At 40.6% G+C, this 18672-nt stretch overlaps 1 pseudogene; it reads left to right on the top strand.

Moving 5' to 3' along the window:
* The first annotated feature begins 6981 nt into the window (after positions 1 to 6981).
* The window catches only part of LOC115107521 (cyclin-K-like), a 28845-nt pseudogene continuing 17154 nt past the window's right edge, over positions 6982 to 18672 (top strand).

The following is an 18672-nucleotide window of genomic DNA, read 5'->3' on the forward strand; positions in this document are numbered from 1 at the left end:
AAGACTCTCTGGTCTGATGAAATCAAGATTGAACTCTTTGAACTAAATGCCATGCGTCACACCCGGAGGAAACCTGCCACCATTCCTACGGTGAAGCATGGTGGTGGCAGCATCATGCTGTGGTGATGTTTTTCAGCAGCAGGGACTGGGACACGAGTCAGGATCGAGGGAAAGATCAACAGAGCAATGTACAGAGAGATCCTTGATGAAAACCTGCTCCAGGGCGCTCAGGACCTCAGACTGGGGCGAAGGTTCACTTTCCATCAGGACAACGACCCTAAGCACACAGCCAAGATAACGCAGAATTGGCTTTGGGACAAGTCACTGAATGTCCTTGAGTGGCCCAGCCAGAGCCCGGACTTGAACCCGATCAAACATCTCTGGAGAGACCTGAAAATAGCTGTGTAGCGACGCTCCCCATCCAACCTGAGAGAGGATCTGCAGAGAAGAATAGGAGAAACTCCCCAAATACATGTGTGCCAAGCTTGTAGCGTCATATACCCAAGAAGACTCAAGGCTGTAATCGCTGGCAAAGGTGCTTAACAAAGTACTGAGTAAAGTGTCTGAATAATTATGTAAATGTGATATTTCATTTATTTTTATACATTTGCAAAATGTTCTAAAAAACAGTTTTTGCTTTGTCAATGTCAAAAACATTGAATCCATTTTAGAATAAGGCTTTAAAGTAACAACAAGTGGAAAAAGTTGAGGGGTCTGAATACTTTCCAAATGGACCGTATATATATATATATACACACACACAGTATAGAGAGCGAGAGAGAGAGAGAGCGAGAGAATTAGAGAGAGAGAGAAACAGAGAAACAGAGAAGCAGAGAAACAGAAAGAGAAGTTACACACTCTTACCATGATCCCTCCGGCTCCCTGAGTCCCAGCTCCCTGATCCTTACCCCTTGGGTTCCTCAATAAAACATCAGTATAGCTCCATGATGGCGGATCACTGTTGGCTCGGGGCAAAGACAGTTATAGCCCGGTAGCATCGGGCCAAGACACCACAACATACAGTTTGTGGACTCAGGAAAGTTTTTAAGTCCAAAGTGTTGCTTCTGAGGAGACAAGTTTGGCGTGTCAGCGCTGTGTGAGTACTGTGTTAGGGAAAGACCATGAGAGTAAAGTAACTGAAACACTGGAGGGCATTCAACACAAGGAATGGGAAATGACTGTAAAGCTAAGGGCATTAAGGACTACAGTAAGGGCTGAAAATGTACAGTGTGGTCATGGAAATGCTATTGAATAATAACATAACATACGTGCATTAATGCAATCCGTCAATGAACATTTCCAAAGATCCTGGGTTCTCTACAGAGTCCCAATTGTAATAGCAAAAAACCATCAAAGCAGCCAAGTGAAATGTGATTTACGGTGAGCTCCAAAAGTATTGGGACAGAGACACATTGCTGGTTGTTGTGGCTCTGTACTCCAGCACTTTGGAATTGAAATGTTACAACATAAGTGACTCCAAATTTACACAATAGATTATTTATCATTCATTTCTATTGGGCACAAAATAATCTGAAACACATCAAAAACAAAGAGCAAATGCATCTAACGAGTTTGTAGAGTCACAAGCTGTATGTTGTCATTGTGTGCTAGAAATATGGCCCCAAATACTAAACTTATGACATATTTAATACACATTCTGTATAAGTACATTTGTTCCAATACTAGTTGTCCTCTAAAATTGGGGACTATGTACAAAAAGTGCTGTAATTTCTAAATGGTTCACTCGATATGGATGAGAATACCCTCAATTTAAAGCTGACAGTCTGCACTTCAACCTCGTGGTTGTTGTATCATTTCAAATCAAAAGTGCTGGAGTACAGAGCCAAAACAGCAACAACAAAAAATTGAGCTCACAGTACAGGTTAAATAATTTAACATCATGTGAGAAAGGACAATGAGAAAACAAAGAGAGGTTCACTGTAGGGACACATCACGGTTAATGGGAATATTGCTCTGGGATTTGCTTATAGTGGCTCATTATGCACTGTTTAATATTAATACAGAAGAAAGGAGTATATTATTCATGAGATTATTTACTGTGTGTGTGTGTGTGTGTGTGTGTGTGTGTGTGTGTGTGTCCTACGGCCTGAGTGACAGATTAAGATCTCTTGCTATGGGCAACAAACTACCAGACAAGACTTGCAACAGTGGCCCATGGCACACAATGTGACATCTCTTCCCACAGTTAATAGGCTTTTGTCTGAGAAGGGGTTAATAATGCATGCAGATTCCAGATTTTAATTGGGATTAAGTAAATGTTTCAAAGCTGTCTGTTCTCTGGGAGTTGGGCGATAGATTCACATAGAGATAATGGGAAGAGATGAGCGAGGCTATTGAGAGCCGATTGCCTCATGTTCTTGGACACAACCCGACACACATTAGTTGTGACAGGGACAATTTATCTCCTTCCTTCAACCAAATACAAATCAGATGATTTTGTTTGACTGAAACTTGAGTGATGGGGAAAGAGTTTGTTTCACCATTCTAGTCAACTCTGAAATTGCAAACACATTGCCCACTATGGACTGATGTATTAGTCAAATCTATCAACTTGATTGTGCAGTAGGCCGAGTTAGTCCCTCAATGAATAATGTGATATCTGTAATGTCTTCAGTAAAAGAGGCAACTAGACAATCCAAAGCAAACCCTATATATTTATCAATTTGTCCAGTAGTAAATTAATGCATTGACTCCAGTGGCGATTTTAACCTCTATTTTAACCCCCCCCCCCCCCCCCCCTTGAAAATGTATTAATACAAAATGTTGTACATTTTGAACAGATATGCATTGCATTGGAGATATGCATTGGATCAGTCTAAAACCTTGCACGTACACTGCTGCCATCTAGTGGCCAAAATCTAAATTGCGCTTGGGCTGGAATAATGCATTATGGCCTTTCTCTTGCATTTCAAAGATGATGGTACAAAAAACTAACGTTTTTTTCTTTGTATTATATTTTACCAGATCTAAAGTTATATTCTCCTACATTAATTTCACATTAACACAAACTTCAAAGTGTTTTCTTTCAAATGGTATCAAGAATATGCATATCCTTGCTTCAGGTCCTGAGCTACAGGCAGTTAGATTTGTGTATGTCATTTTAGGAGAAAATGGGAAAAAGGGTCCGATCCTGAAAATATCAATGGGGTAAACTCATTCAAAAAACTCATATGCATCATAACCACTACACACACAAACATTATCATATTAATTTATGATCAGTTTACTTCCCATAGTCAAATTCTGCATGGGTCTTCAATATTGCTTAATTGTTATAGTATTGGGACGCAGCCAAAACACTGTTCTGAGTGGGCCTGCCTGCCCACATGCTCTGGTTAAGAATAAAGCAACACGGTTTATAAAGTTACTCCCTCGCTTCATCTACTGTATAGTTCCAGTTCCATGCATATAACAGTCTGACATCAAACATTAACAACAAGCCACGTCGTATAGCTTCCTCAAAACTGATGTTAGCCACTGCTTCTACTCACCACCAACCACAGTTTAAACTTTTTTTTACCAGCTTGCTTTATTTTAATGGATGGCCTTTCAATGTTTAGTCGCTGATGAGCACCGAGACATTTTATCTCTACATTTCCTTCATAATGCTAAATTTGAAAATGATTTGCTAGGAGATAATCAACATAGTAACTTTTCAGTAGGCCGTGGTAAACAATGTAGCTGACACGCATCAGTCCAATCACAGTTACCGTAGAAAAGACGCTGACTTATATGTGACTTTGAGCCTCCTTGGATGGGCACTGCCAATGTAACTCTATGGCAGCACCCAATGGGGCAGAAGCTCCCTGGCCCTCAGTGTGCTCTACTAGTAGGTGCCGTGAGTGACATCACCCTGAGCCAATCACTCGCAACCAAAGAAGATCTACGATGCCTACGCTCTGTGTTTCCTCTGGCTGCCCTTCCGCCACAGAAGGCACTGAGTGAGGGTGAAACTGCTGCATTCTGCAATGACCTTACTTAAATAAAATGTACCAAAACAATAATATGACAGTGAGGAGTCAAGTATGCTGCTTATTAACGCAAGCAATTACATTATTTACATTGTTTGCTAGCTGTTATCATATAATATTGAGACACGAATGTATACCAGCATTACATGCAAAACAGCGTCATCTTCTGGACAGTGGCGGGGCTGTGGCCACTGATTGATTTTTTTCATTTATCCATCCATTCATGAACTCGGACTGACCATTGAACTCCTTTTACTGAGGTATAATAAGAATTAGAGACCGCGTCCAAAATGTCCGACCTGTTGTTTTCAAGGTAATCTACTAAGGTTTTATACGCCGATTCATGGACCGTCTATATCCGGGTTGCATCCGGTTATACGGACCAACATCACATGCTCACTAGCACTCATTATGCTTTCACGACAACTGGGAACTTGGGGAAAAAACGAGGTCAAATCATGAGTGTTTTTCAGGTCGGAAAGTCGGAGCAAAAGAAAGAGGCCAGACTTGGATTTCCGAGTTGGATGACCTTTCAAAACGAATTTACCCAGTCAGAGCTCGTTTTTTTCCTGAGTTCCCAGTTGTCGTGAACGCATTGAATTCGGAAGTCAGAGATTTCCGAGTTCCCAGTCCCCAGTTGTTTTGAACGCTGTAACAGTGCACACAGGGAGCAGCGTGAGTTGCGACGACGTCATCACTTCGTCAAAAAACACGGCAGACATAGGATATAATTTATTTTTATTCAACTAGGCAAGTCAGTTAAGAACAAATGATTCATTATAATGACGGCCTTCCTGCGGAGACGGGAGATAAATAAATATATATGTATAGGATGAAACACACATCACGACAAGAGGAGACACCACAAAAATACATAGAGACCTAAGACAACAACATAGCAAGGCAGAAACACATGACAACATAGCATGGTAGCAGCACAACATGGTAGCAGCACAAAACATGGTACAAACATTGTTGGGCACAAAGGGCAAGAAGGCAGAGCCAACAATACATCACGCAAAGCAGCCACAACTGTCAGTAAGAGTGTCCATGATTGAGTCTTTGAATAAAACTGTTTGTTGCTGCTCGTTCCAGTCGCTAGCAGGAACGAACTGAAAAGTGGAGCGACCCAGGAATGTGTGCGCTTTGGGGACATTTAACAGAATGTGACTGGCAGAACGGGTGTTGTATGTGGAGGATGAGGGCTGCAGTAGATAGATAGGGGGGGAGTGAGGCTTAAGAGGGTTTTATAAATAAGCATCAACCAGTGGGTCTTGCGACAGGTATACAGAGATGACCAGTTTACAGAGGAGTATAGAGTGCAGTGATGTGTCCTATAAGGAGCATTAGCGGCAAATCTGATGGCCGAATGGTAAAGAACATCTAGCCGCTCGAGAGCACCCTTACCTGCCGATCTATACATTACGTATCTAGCAGTCTAGCATGGGTAGGATGGTCATTTGAACCAGGGTTAGTTTGACAGCTGGGGTAAAAGAGGAGCGATTACGAAAGAGGAAACCAAGTCTAGATTTAACTTTAGCCTGCAGCTTTGATACGTGCTGAGAGAAGGACAGTGTACTGGAGGAATATACCATTTTAATATTTTCGGGTGTGAGTAACGGAAAAAAATCGGCCTCAGCGACAATTATTTGAATAATTCAATGGATGCTTTGTGTCGCCTTCTTGTCTTTCTGGGCCAGGCGTCAGTTAAACTGCAGTTCCGAAGCAAAAAACTGTACTTCAAGAACCGGAACACTGACCCCTTGGCTCCTCCACATAGAAAAGTAAAGGCAGAGATTTGTATAACTAACTCAAGATTAACCAGAGCCTGTCGTTTCCAATGGGAGCAAATTAATCATAGTGGGCAGAACAAGAGAAGTGGGCAGAGCCAAGCACGAGCTAGTGAGATCCTATTGGCGTGTTCTAGTATTTATTTGCATATTTCCGTTAGGGAACGCCTATGATTTGCGCGTGTCCAATCACTAAATTTGCCCTTGCACTCCTTCTAAACAACACAATTTTATAAAACTTTGGCAAAGGGTAAAGTCTACAAAATGCAGTACACAGTTAGTTACAGATTCTAGTTTTGGAAACAGAAAACTGTATTGGGATCAAATGTTTAATCGATGAGAAAATTTGCAGAATGTCGGCCAAAATCCATCTTGCTACTGGATGCTTCACATTTATACAATACAATTTCAAGGGCTTATTGGTGTGGGAAACAAGTGAAAAGCAAGTGAAATAGATAATAAACAAAAGTGAAATAAACATTTACAGTAACCAATACACTCACAAAAGTTCCAAAAGAAAATACATTTCTAATGTTATATTATGTGCAAATAGTACAACACAAAAGTGAAAATAAGTAAACATAATTATGGGTTGTATTTATAATAGTGTTTGCTCTTCACTGGTTGCCCTTTTCTTGTGGCAACAAGTCACAAATCTTGCTGCTGTGATGGCACACTGTGGTATTTCACCCAATAGACATGGGAGTTTATCCAAATTGGGTTTGTTTTTGAATTCTTTGTGGGTCTGTGTAATCTGGGGGATATATTTGTCACTAATATTGTCATACATATGGCAGGAGGTTAGGAAGTGCAGCTCAGTTTCCACCTCATTTTGTGGACAGTGTGCACATAACCTGTCTTCTCTTGTGAGCCAGGTCTGCCTACCGCGGCCATGCTCACTGAGTCTGTACATAGTAAAACCTTCCTTAAGTTTGTTTGGTCAGTCACAGTGATCAGGTATTCTGCCACTGTGTACACTCTGGTTAGGGCCAAATAGCATCCTAGTTTGCGCAGTTTTTAAAAATGTTAATTCTTTCCAATGTGTCAAGTAATTATCTTTTTTGTTTTTTCATGATTTGGAACACGATTTGGATATATCTGGCTCATTGTTCTATCTTTGGTAGAGTCATCTACATTAGTAGTTCTCTGTCGCTCTCTAGTGGGTAATTTTGCCCAAAACGCGACTGCGCACGCATACAACCCCCGCACCGGCTTCTGACGTACAACAAAATGGCGGCGTCCATGTTACGATGACTAATTCAATATAAATATAAAACGAGTTAATCGATTGTTGATAGTGTTACTCATTATTCAGTCTACATGATAAAGGTAATTGTGCTTATTTTCAGATTTTAGACCACGTACGATAGACATGCGTGTGTTTTGGATTAGTTGAAATGTCATTAGCTGGCGTTAGCCTCTCGAGGGAGTGCTAAAAGTTAAGTTTAGCAAGTTAACTTAGCTAGCTAACGTTAGCAACTTCGGCCTGAAAGCTAGTAAGCTAGCTAGAATGATAAAGGTAAACATCCTTCTAGCTAGCTTACAACACTATATGTTTGTGATATGTTTAGTTTTTATAACTCTAGCTAGCTAGCTTACTAGCTAACGTTACCCTATTTCTTCATCCAAGATGACAAAACACCATTCATTCATGCTGTGAATGATCCCTTCCTCCTCGGTTGCCAGTCTTCTAGTTCAGCGGCTCCATCACCCTCCTCGCTTCTCCAGATGAAGGAAAACAACCACCCATCTAGTGGTCAAGCCTTCCTGGACCATATCAAGCCATGCTGGTACTGGGACAAGAAGGACCTGGCCCACACCCCGTCCCAGTCCGAGGGCCTGGACCCAGCCACAGAGGCCCGGTACCGCAGGGAGGGGGCCCGGTTCATATTTGATGTGGGGACCAGACTCGGACTGTATCCTTTTACACACTAGATATTGGAAAGTCATTTCATTTAGGGGCAGTGCTCGGTGACATCACCCAAAAATATATTACAGGTTCACAATATTAACATTCAATATATATAACCATACACAAGGAAAGTGATAAATATTTAAAATTATGTATATCTATGTGTACTGAGTGTATAAAACATTAAGGACACCTTCCTAATATTTTGCTGCATCCCCACTTTTCTGTTCTCAGAACAACCTCAATTCATTGGGCCACAGGGATGTAGGCCCATGTTGAATCCAATGCTTCCCATAGTTTGTCAAGTTGTCTGAATGGCCTTTGGGTGGTGGACTATTCATGATACAGACGGGAAACTGTTGAGCGTGGAAAGAAACCGCAGCGTTGCAGTTCTTGACACAACCCGGTGCGCCTGGCACTTATTACCATTACCCTGTTCAGAGGCACTTAAATAGTTTGTCTTGCCCAATAACCCTCTGAATGGCACACATACACAATTCATGTCACAAGGCTTAAAAGTCCTTAACCTGTTTCTGCCACTTCATCTACACTGATTGAAGTGGATTTAACAAGTGACATCAATAAGGGATCATAGCTTTCACCTGGTCAGGCTATGTCATGGAAAGAGCAGATGTCCTTAATGTTTTGTACTCTCAGTGTATATTCAATTAGGGTTAAAAAAAACACAACTAGTTTTTACATTTTAGAACTATAAAAATGGTTTCAAGTCCTCCTCCTGGTTGGTTGAATTGACCCTTAACTCCATCATCAGACATTATGACACCTTGGCAACAGGTATCATTTACTTTCACCGCTTCTACATGTTTCACTCCTTCAAACAGTTCCCCAGATATGTGAGTATAGCCTTTACAGTACTGGTGTCACTATGCATAAGGGATTTCTGCAATGTTCATTAGTACTATTATCATTTACATTTAGCAGACACACTTAGCCAAAGGGACTTGCAATGCTGTACTTGCCTTCACAAATCAGAATGATTGAACACAGTCATGTTGTCAACATTTTAATCTCAGTGGTGCATACCTGTGCTGGAATTAAATGGTGAGTGAGACCTGTGTATTGTGTACAGTTCCTTCAGAAAGTATTCACACCCCTTGACTTTTTTCCATATTTTGTTGTCTTACAGCCTGATATTTAAAATGGATTAAATTGAGATGTTTTGGTCTCTGGCCTACACACAATACCCCATAATGTCAAAGTTGAGTTATGTTTTAAGACATTTTTACTAATTCATTAAAAATGAAAAATGTTTGTCTCAAGTCAATAAGTATTCAACACCTTCCACAACCCGGAAGGTTGCAAGTTCAAATCCCCGAGCTGACAAGGTACAAATCTGTCGTTCTGCCCCTGAACAGGCAGTTAACCCACTGTTCCTAGGCCGTCATTGAAAATAAGAATTTGTTCTTAACTGACTTGCCTAGTAAAATAAAGGTAAAAGAAAAGAAAGAATGACAAGCCTAAATAAATTGAGGAGTGAAAATGTGCTCAACAAGTCATTTATGCTGCATGAACTCACTCTGTGTGCAATAATAGTGTTTATCTCCACACATACAATTATCTGTAAGGTCCTTCTGTCAAGCAGTGAATTTCAACCACAAACACCAGGGAGGTTTTCCAATGCTCGCAAAGAACTTGCAGACATTGAATTTCCCTTTGAGCATGGTGAAGTTATTAATTACACTTTGAATTCTGTGTCAATATCAAATCCCATTTGATTTATATAGCCCTTCTTACATCAGCTGATATTTTTTTATTTAACTAGGCAAGTCAGTTAAGAACAAATTCTTATTTTCAATGACGGCCTAGGAACAGTGGGTTAACTGCCTGTTCAGGGTTTGCAACCTTCTGGTTACTAGTCCAACGCTCTAACCACTAGGCTATCCTGCCGCCCCATATATCAAAGTGCTGTACAGAAACCCAGCTTATAACCCCAAACAGCAAGCAATGCAGATGTAGAAGCACGTTGGCTAGGAAAAACTCCCCAGAAAGGCCAATACACCCAGTCACGACAACGATACAGGCGTCCTTTCTAACTCTGTTGCCGAGAAGAAGAAAAGCACCCAGGGATTTCATCAACGAGGCCAATGGTGACTTTAAAACAGTTACATAGCTTAATGGCTGTTATAGGAGAAAACTGAGGATGGATCAACAACATTGTAGTTACTCCACAATACTAACCTAATTATCCTGTTATCCTGTTTGCAAAACAAGGCACTAAAATAATACTGCAAAAAGTGTGGCAAAGCAATTAAAGTTGCACGATGCAGAAATCGCTCCGCCATTTCCTGGTTGTTCCCCTAATTTCAGTTTATATGACAAAACAAGATAGTATAGTGTAGGGAATTGTACCATGAAAACCGCAGTGAAATAATATATTTTCCAGAATACAAAGTGTTATGTTTGGCGCAAATCCAATACAACACATTACTGAGTAACACTCTCCATATTTTCAAGTATGGTGGTGGCTGTATCATGTTATGGGAATGCTTCTAATTGTTAAGGACTGGGGAGTTTTTCAGGATGAAAAAAATAAATGGGATGGAGCTAAGCACTGGCGAAAACCTGGTTCAGTCTGGTTTCCACCAGACATTGTGAAATTAATTCACCTTTCTGCAGGACAATAACCTTAAACACAAGGCCAAATATACACTGGATTTGCTTCGCAAGAAGACAGTGAATGTTCCTGAGTGGCCTAGTTACAGTTTTGACTTAAATCGGCTTAAATCTATGGCAAGACTTGAAAATGGTTGTCTAGCAATGATCAACTTAACAAAGCTTGAATAATAATAATACAAATAAAAAAATTGTGCAAAAATTGTACAATCCAGGTGTGGAAAACTCTTAGACTTCCCCAGAAAGACTCACAGCTGTCATCAATGCCAAAAGTGATTCTAACGTGAATACTTATGTAAATTAGGTATTTCATTTTCAATACATTTGCAAACATTTCTAAAATCATATTTTCACTTTGTTATTATGGTGTATAGTGTAAAGATGGCTGAGGAAAAAACATTTTAAACCCATTTTGAATTCAGGCTGTAACACAACAAAATGTGGAATAAGTCAAGGGGTATGAATACTTCCTGAAGGCACCCTGTCTCCAGGTGACAGGTGCGTGTTGTCTCTTCCTGGCTGGGAAAGTGGAGGAGACCCCTAAGAAATGTAAAGACATCATCAAGACGGCTCGCAGCTTACTGAACGACGTACAGTTCGCCCAGTTTGGAGACGACCCAAAGGTGAGAAATATCTTACTTCATTCACTCTTCTCCTTCCTCTGTTTGTACAGTGAAGTCCTGCCGGTAACCTTGTCACACGTGCTAACCCAAACGAAACTGTGCTAGCTCGAAAATAGGCTTTTCTTTTCACAGTGTCCTTTTCAGCACAGTTCCAACCATAAAAATGGTGTCCCCCATGTACTTAACACATGTCTAATTTGCGACGTTTGTCGTATTATACAGTGCTCTCCATTAGTCTTCTTTTGTATCGGCATTAGCACAGTAAACTTGAAAAAACAAAAAAAGTAAGATTGTGCTGATTTATTAGCACATTGAACCATGTTGCTCGCCGTAGTTTAAAAACTCTCTGGGTTGTACCAAAACAATTACATCATATCCGCATTCCTCCATATGCACCTTCAAGATTGTGGTGGATGCTTAACCAGGCCAAGTCAATACAGCTAGATTTTTTTTGTAGTAGTGTGAAAAGCCCTTATGTTTCCTTACTTTACGCTCTTGTTTGGGTCCTGGGATGTATCATAGGATTTTCGCCATCAACAGGAAGAGGTTATGGTGCTAGAGAGGATCCTGCTACAGACGATCAAGTTTGACCTGCAAGTGGAACATCCTTACATGTTCCTGCTGCGCTACGCCAAACAGCTCAAAGGTCTGAAAGGTGGTGTTTCCATCTTAGTTTGACTTCATTTCCAACTTTTCATTTCCAACTTTTCATTTCCAACTGTCTTTTTTTCATTCTAGGTGACAAAACCAAAGTTCAAAAGCTGGTGCAGATGGCCTGGACCTTCGTCAACGACAGGTGGGCCAAACATAACACAATAGTTTGTACTCCTTACAGTGTCTCTAGTTACGTCTGACCTGAAGGCTTGTATATTGTTACAGGTCTCCTATGTATACTCCTGTTTCCTGTCATATATAGTACCCCACCTTACAGTGTCTCTAGTTACATCTGACCTGAAGGCTTGTATGTTAATAATGTTACAGGTCTCCTATGTATACTCCTGTTTCCTGTCATATATAGTACCTCACCTCACAGTGTCTCTAGTTACGTCAGACCTGAAGGCTTGTATGTTGTTACAGGTCTCCTATGTATACTCCTGTTTCCTGTCATATATAGTACCCCACCTTACAGTGTCTCTAGTTACATCTAACCTGAAGGCTTGTATGTTAATAATGTTACAGGTCTCCTATGTATACTCCTGTTTCCTGTCATATATAGTACCTCACCTTACAGTGTCTCTAGTTACGTCTGACCTGAAGGCTTGTATGTTAATAATGTTACAGGTCTCCTATGTATACACCTGTTTCCTGTCATATATAGTACCTCACCTTACAGTGTCTCTAGTTACGTCTGACCTGAAGGCTTGATGTTGTTACAGGTCTCCTATGATACTCCTGTTTCCTGTCATATATAGTACCTCACCTGTGTCTCTAGTTACGTCTGACCTGAAGGCTTGTATGTTGTTACAGGTCTCCTATGTATACTCCTGTTTCCTGTCATATATAGTACCTCACCTTACAGTGTCTCTAGTTACGTCTGACCTGAAGGCTTGTATGTTGTTACAGGTCTCCTATGTATACTCCTGTTTCCTGTCATATATAGTACCTCACCTTACAGTGTCTCTAGTTACGTCTGACCTGAAGGCTTGTATGTTAATATTGTTACAGGTCTCCTATGTATACTCCTGTTTCCTGTCATATATAGTACCTCACCTTACAGTGTCTCTAGTTACGTCTGACCTGAAGGCTTGTATGTTGTTACAGGTCTCCTATGTATACTCCTGTTTCCTGTCATATATAGTACCTCATCTTACAGTGTCTCTAGTTACGTCTGACCTGAAGGCTTGTATGTTAATAATGTTACAGGTCTCCTATGTATACTCCTGTTTCCTGTCATATATAGTACCCCACCTTACAGTGTCTCTAGTTACATCTGACCTGAAGGCTTGTATTTTAATAATGTTACAGGTCTCCTATGTATACTCCTGTTTCCTGTCATATATAGTACCTCACCTTACAGTGTCTCTAGTTACGTCTGACCTGAAGGCTTGTATGTTGTTACAGGTCTCCTATGTATACTCCTGTTTCCTGTCATATATAGTACCTCATCTTACAGTGTCTCTAGTTACGTCTGACCTGAAGGCTTGTATGTTAATAATGTTACAGGTCTCCTATGTATACTCCTGTTTCCTGTCATATATAGTACCCCACCTTACAGTGTCTCTAGTTACGTCTGACCTGAAGGCTTGTATGTTGTTACAGGTATCCTATGTATACTCCTGTTTCCTGTCATATATAGTACCTCACCTTACAGTGTCTCTAGTTACGTCTGACCTGAAGGCTTGTATGTTAATAATGTTACAGGTCTCCTATGTATACACCTGTTTCCTGTCATATATAGTACCTTACCTTACAGTGTCTCTAGTTACATCTGACCTGAAGGCTTGTATGTTGTTACAGGTCTCCTATGTATACTCCTGTTTCCTGTCATATATAGTACCCCACCTTACAGTGTCTCTAGTTACGTCTGACCTGAAGGCTTGTATGTTAATAATGTTACAGGTCTCCTATGTATACTCCTGTTTCCTGTCATATATAGTACCTCACCTTACAGTGTCTCTAGTTACGTCTGACCTGAAGGCTTGTATGTTGTTACAGGTCTCCTATGTATACTCCTGTTTCCTGTCATATATAGTACCTCACCTTACTGTGTCTCTAGTTACGTCTGACCTGAAGGCTTGTATGTTAATAATGTTACAGGTCTCCTATGTATACACCTGTTTCCTGTCATATATAGTACCCCACCTTACAGTGTCTCTAGTTACGTCTGACCTGAAGGCTTGTATGTTAATAATGTTACAGGTCTCCTATGTATACTCCTGTTTCCTGTCATATATAGTACCTCACCTTACAGTGTCTCTAGTTACGTCTGACCTGAAGGCTTGTATGTTGTTACAGGTCTCCTATCTATACTCCTGTTTCCTGTCATATATAGTACCTCACCTTACAGTGTCTCTAGTTACGTCTGACCTGAAGGCTTGTATGTTAATAATGTTACAGGTCTCCTATGTATACTCCTGTTTCCTGTCATATATAGTACCCCACCTTACAGTGTCTCTAGTTACATCTGACCTGAAGGCTTGTATGTTAATAATGTTACAGGTCTCCTATGTATACACCTGTTTCCTGTCATATATAGTACCTCATCTTACAGTGTCTCTAGTTACGTCTGACCTGAAGGCTTGTATGTTGTTACAGGTCTCCTATGTATACTCCTGTTTCCTGTCATATATAGTACCTCACCTTACAGTGTCTCTAGTTACGTCTGACCTGAAGGCTTGTATGTTAATAATGTTACAGGTCTCCTATGTATACTCCTGTTTCCTGTCATATATAGTACCCCACCTTACAGTGTCTCTAGTTACGTCTGACCTGAAGGCTTGTATGTTGTTACAGGTCTCCTATGTATACTCCTGTTTCCTGTCATATATAGTACCTCACCTTACAGTGTCTCTAGTTACGTCTGACCTGAAGGCTTGTATGTTGTTACAGGTCTCCTATCTATACTCCTGTTTCCTGTCATATATAGTACCTCACCTTACAGTGTCTCTAGTTACGTCTGACCTGAAGGCTTGTATGTTAATAATGTTACAGGTCTCCTATGTATACTCCTGTTTCCTGTCATATATAGTACCCCACCTTACAGTGTCTCTAGTTACGTCTGACCTGAAGGCTTGTATGTTGTTACAGGTCTCCTATGTATACTCCTGTTTCCTGTCATATATAGTACCCCACCTTACAGTGTCTCTAGTTACATCTGACCTGAAGGCTTGTATGTTAATAATGTTACAGGTCTCCTATGTATACTCCTGTTTCCTGTCATATATAGTACCTCACCTTACAGTGTCTCTAGTTACGTCTGACCTGAAGGCTTGTATGTTGTTACAGGTCTCCTATGTATACTCCTGTTTCCTGTCATATATAGTACCCCACCTTACAGTGTCTCTAGTTACGTCTGACCTGAAGGCTTGTATGTTGTTACAGGTCTCCTATGTATACTCCTGTTTCCTGTCATATATAGTACCTCACCTTACAGTGTCTCTAGTTACGTCTGACCTGAAGGCTTGTATGTTGTTACAGGTCTCCTATGTATACTCCTGTTTCCTGTCATATATAGTACCCCACCTTACAGTGTCTCTAGTTACGTCTGACCTGAAGGCTTGTATGTTAATAATGTTACAGGTCTCCTATGTATACTCCTGTTTCCTGTCATATATAGTACCTCACCTTACAGTGTCTCTAGTTACGTCTGACCTGAAGGCTTGTATGTTGTTACAGGTCTCCTATGTATACTCCTGTTTCCTGTCATATATAGTACCTCACCTTACAGTGTCTCTAGTTACGTCTGACCTGAAGGCTTGTATGTTAATTACAGGTCTCCTATGTATACTCCTGTTTCCTGTCATATATAGTACCTCACCTTACAGTGTCTCTAGTTACGTCTGACCTGAAGGCTTGTATGTTGTTACAGGTCTCCTATGTATACTCCTGTTTCCTGTCATATATAGTACCTCACCTTACAGTGTCTCTAGTTACGTCTGACCTGAAGGCTTGTATGTTAATATTGTTACAGGTCTCCTATGTATACACCTGTTTCCTGTCATATATAGTACCTCACCTTACAGTGTCTCTAGTTACGTCTGACCTGAAGGCTTGTATGTTAATAATGTTACAGGTCTCCTATGTATACACCTGTTTCCTGTCATATATAGTACCTCATCTTACAGTGTCTCTAGTTACGTCTGACCTGAAGGCTTGTATGTTGTTACAGGTCTCCTATGTATACTCCTGTTTCCTGTCATATATAGTACCTCACCTTACAGTGTCTCTAGTTACGTCTGACCTGAAGGCTTGTATGTTGTTACAGGTCTCCTATGTATACTCCTGTTTCCTGTCATATATAGTACCTCACCTTACAGTGTCTCTAGTTACGTCTGACCTGAAGGCTTGTATGTTGTTACAGGTCTCCTATGTATACTCCTGTTTCCTGTCATATATAGTACCCCACCTTACAGTGTCTCTAGTTACATCTGACCTGAAGGCTTGTATGTTAATAATGTTACAGGTCTCCTATGTATACTCCTGTTTCCTGTCATATATAGTACCCCACCTTACAGTGTCTCTAGTTACGTCTGACCTGAAGGCTTGTATGTTAATATTGTTACAGGTCTCCTATGTATACTCCTGTTTCCTGTCATATATAGTACCTCACCTTACAGTGTCTCTAGTTAAGTCTGACCTGAAGGCTTGTATGTTAATAATGTTACAGGTCTCCTATGTATACTCCTGTTTCCTGTCATATATAGTACCCCACCTTACAGTGTCTCTAGTTACGTCTGACCTGATGTTGTTACAGGTCTCCTATGTGTCCTGTTTCCTGTCATATAGTACCTCACCTTACAGTGTCTCTAGTTACGTCTGACCTGAAGGTCTCCTATGTTGTTACAGGTCTCCTGTATTCCTGTCATATATAGTACCCCACCTTACAGTGTCTCTAGTTACGTCTGACCTGAAGGCTTGTATGTTAATTACAGGTCTCCTATGTATACTCCTGTTTCCTGTCATATATAGTACCTCACCTTACAGTGTCTCTAGTTACGTCTGACCTGAAGGCTTGTATGTTGTTACAGGTCTCCTATGTATACTCCTGTTTCCTGTCATATATAGTACCCCACCTTACAGTGTCTCTAGTTACTCTGACCTGAAGGCTTGTATGTTGTTACAGGTCTCCTATGTATACTCCTGTTTCCTGTCATATATAGTACCTCACCTTACAGTGTCTCTAGTTATGTCTGACCTGAAGGCTTGTATGTTGTTACAGGTCTCCTATGTATACTCCTGTTTCCTGTCATATATAGTACCTCACCTTACAGTGTCTCTAGTTACGTCTGACCTGAAGGCTTGTATGTTAATAATGTTACAGGTCTCCTATGTATACTCCTGTTTCCTGTCATATATAGTACCCCACCTTACAGTGTCTCTAGTTACGTCTGACCTGAAGGCTTGTATGTTGTTACAGGTCTCCTATGTATACTCCTGTTTCCTGTCATATATAGTACCTCACCTTACAGTGTCTCTAGTTACGTCTGACCTGAAGGCTTGTATGTTGTTACAGGTCTCCTATGTATACTCCTGTTTCCTGTCATATATAGTACCTCACCTTACAGTGTCTCTAGTTACGTCTGACCTGAAGGCTTGTATGTTGTTACAGGTCTCCTATGTATACTCCTGTTTCCTGTCATATATAGTACCTCACCTTACAGTGTCTCTAGTTACGTCTGACCTGAAGGCTTGTATGTTAATATTGTTACAGGTCTCCTATGTATACACCTGTTTCCTGTCATATATAGTACCTCACCTTACAGTGTCTCTAGTTACGTCTGACCTGAAGGCTTGTATGTTAATAATGTTACAGGTCTCCTATGTATACACCTGTTTCCTGTCATATATAGTACCTCATCTTACAGTGTCTCTAGTTACGTCTGACCTGAAGGCTTGTATGTTGTTACAGGTCTCCTATGTATACTCCTGTTTCCTGTCATATATAGTACCTCACCTTACAGTGTCTCTAGTTACGTCTGACCTGAAGGCTTGTATGTTAATGTTACAGGTCTCCTATGTATACTCCTGTTTCCTGTCATATATAGTACCTCACCTTACAGTGTCTCTAGTTACGTCTGACCTGAAGGCTTGTATGTTGTTACAGGTCTCCTATGTATACTCCTGTTTCCTGTCATATATAGTACCCCACCTTACAGTGTCTCTAGTTACATCTGACCTGAAGGCTTGTATGTTAATAATGTTACAGGTCTCCTATGTATACTCCTGTTTCCTGTCATATATATAGTACCCCACCTTACAGTGTCTCTAGTTACGTCTGACCTGAAGGCTTGTATGTTAATATTGTTACAGGTCTCCTATGTATTTTCCTGTTTCCTGTCATATATAGTACCTCACCTTACAGTGTCTCTAGTTAAGTCTGACCTGAAGGCTTGTATGTTAATAATGTTACAGGTCTCCTATGTATACTCCTGTTTCCTGTCATATATAGTACCCCACCTTACAGTGTCTCTAGTTACGTCTGACCTGAAGGCTTGTATGTTGTTACAGGTCTCCTATGTATACTCCTGTTTCCTGTCATATATAGTACCTCACCTTACAGTGTCTCTAGTTACGTCTGACCTGAAGGCTTGTATGTTGTTACAGGTCTCCTATGTATACTCCTGTTTCCTGTCATATATAGTACCTCACCTTACAGTGTCTCTAGTTACGTCTGACCTGAAGGCTTGTATGTTAATAATGTTACAGGTCTCCTATGTATACTCCTGTTTCCTGTCATATATAGTACCTCACCTTACAGTGTCTCTAGTTACGTCTGACCTGAAGGCTTGTATGTTTTTACAGGTCTCCTATGTATACTCCTGTTTCCTGTCATATATAGTACCTCATCTTACAGTGTCTCTAGTTACGTCTGACCTGAAGGCTTGTATGTTAATAATGTTACAGGTCTCCTATGTATACTCCTGTTTCCTGTCATATATAGTACCTCATCTTACAGTGTCTCTAGTTACGTCTGACCTGAAGGCTTGTATGTTAATATTGTTACAGGTCTCCTATGTATACTCCTGTTTCCTGTCATATATAGTACCTCACCTTACAGTGTC

The sequence above is a fragment of the Oncorhynchus nerka genome, linkage group LG24 (assembly GCF_034236695.1).
Source record: "Oncorhynchus nerka isolate Pitt River linkage group LG24, Oner_Uvic_2.0, whole genome shotgun sequence".
Lineage (NCBI taxonomy): Eukaryota > Metazoa > Chordata > Actinopteri > Salmoniformes > Salmonidae > Oncorhynchus > Oncorhynchus nerka.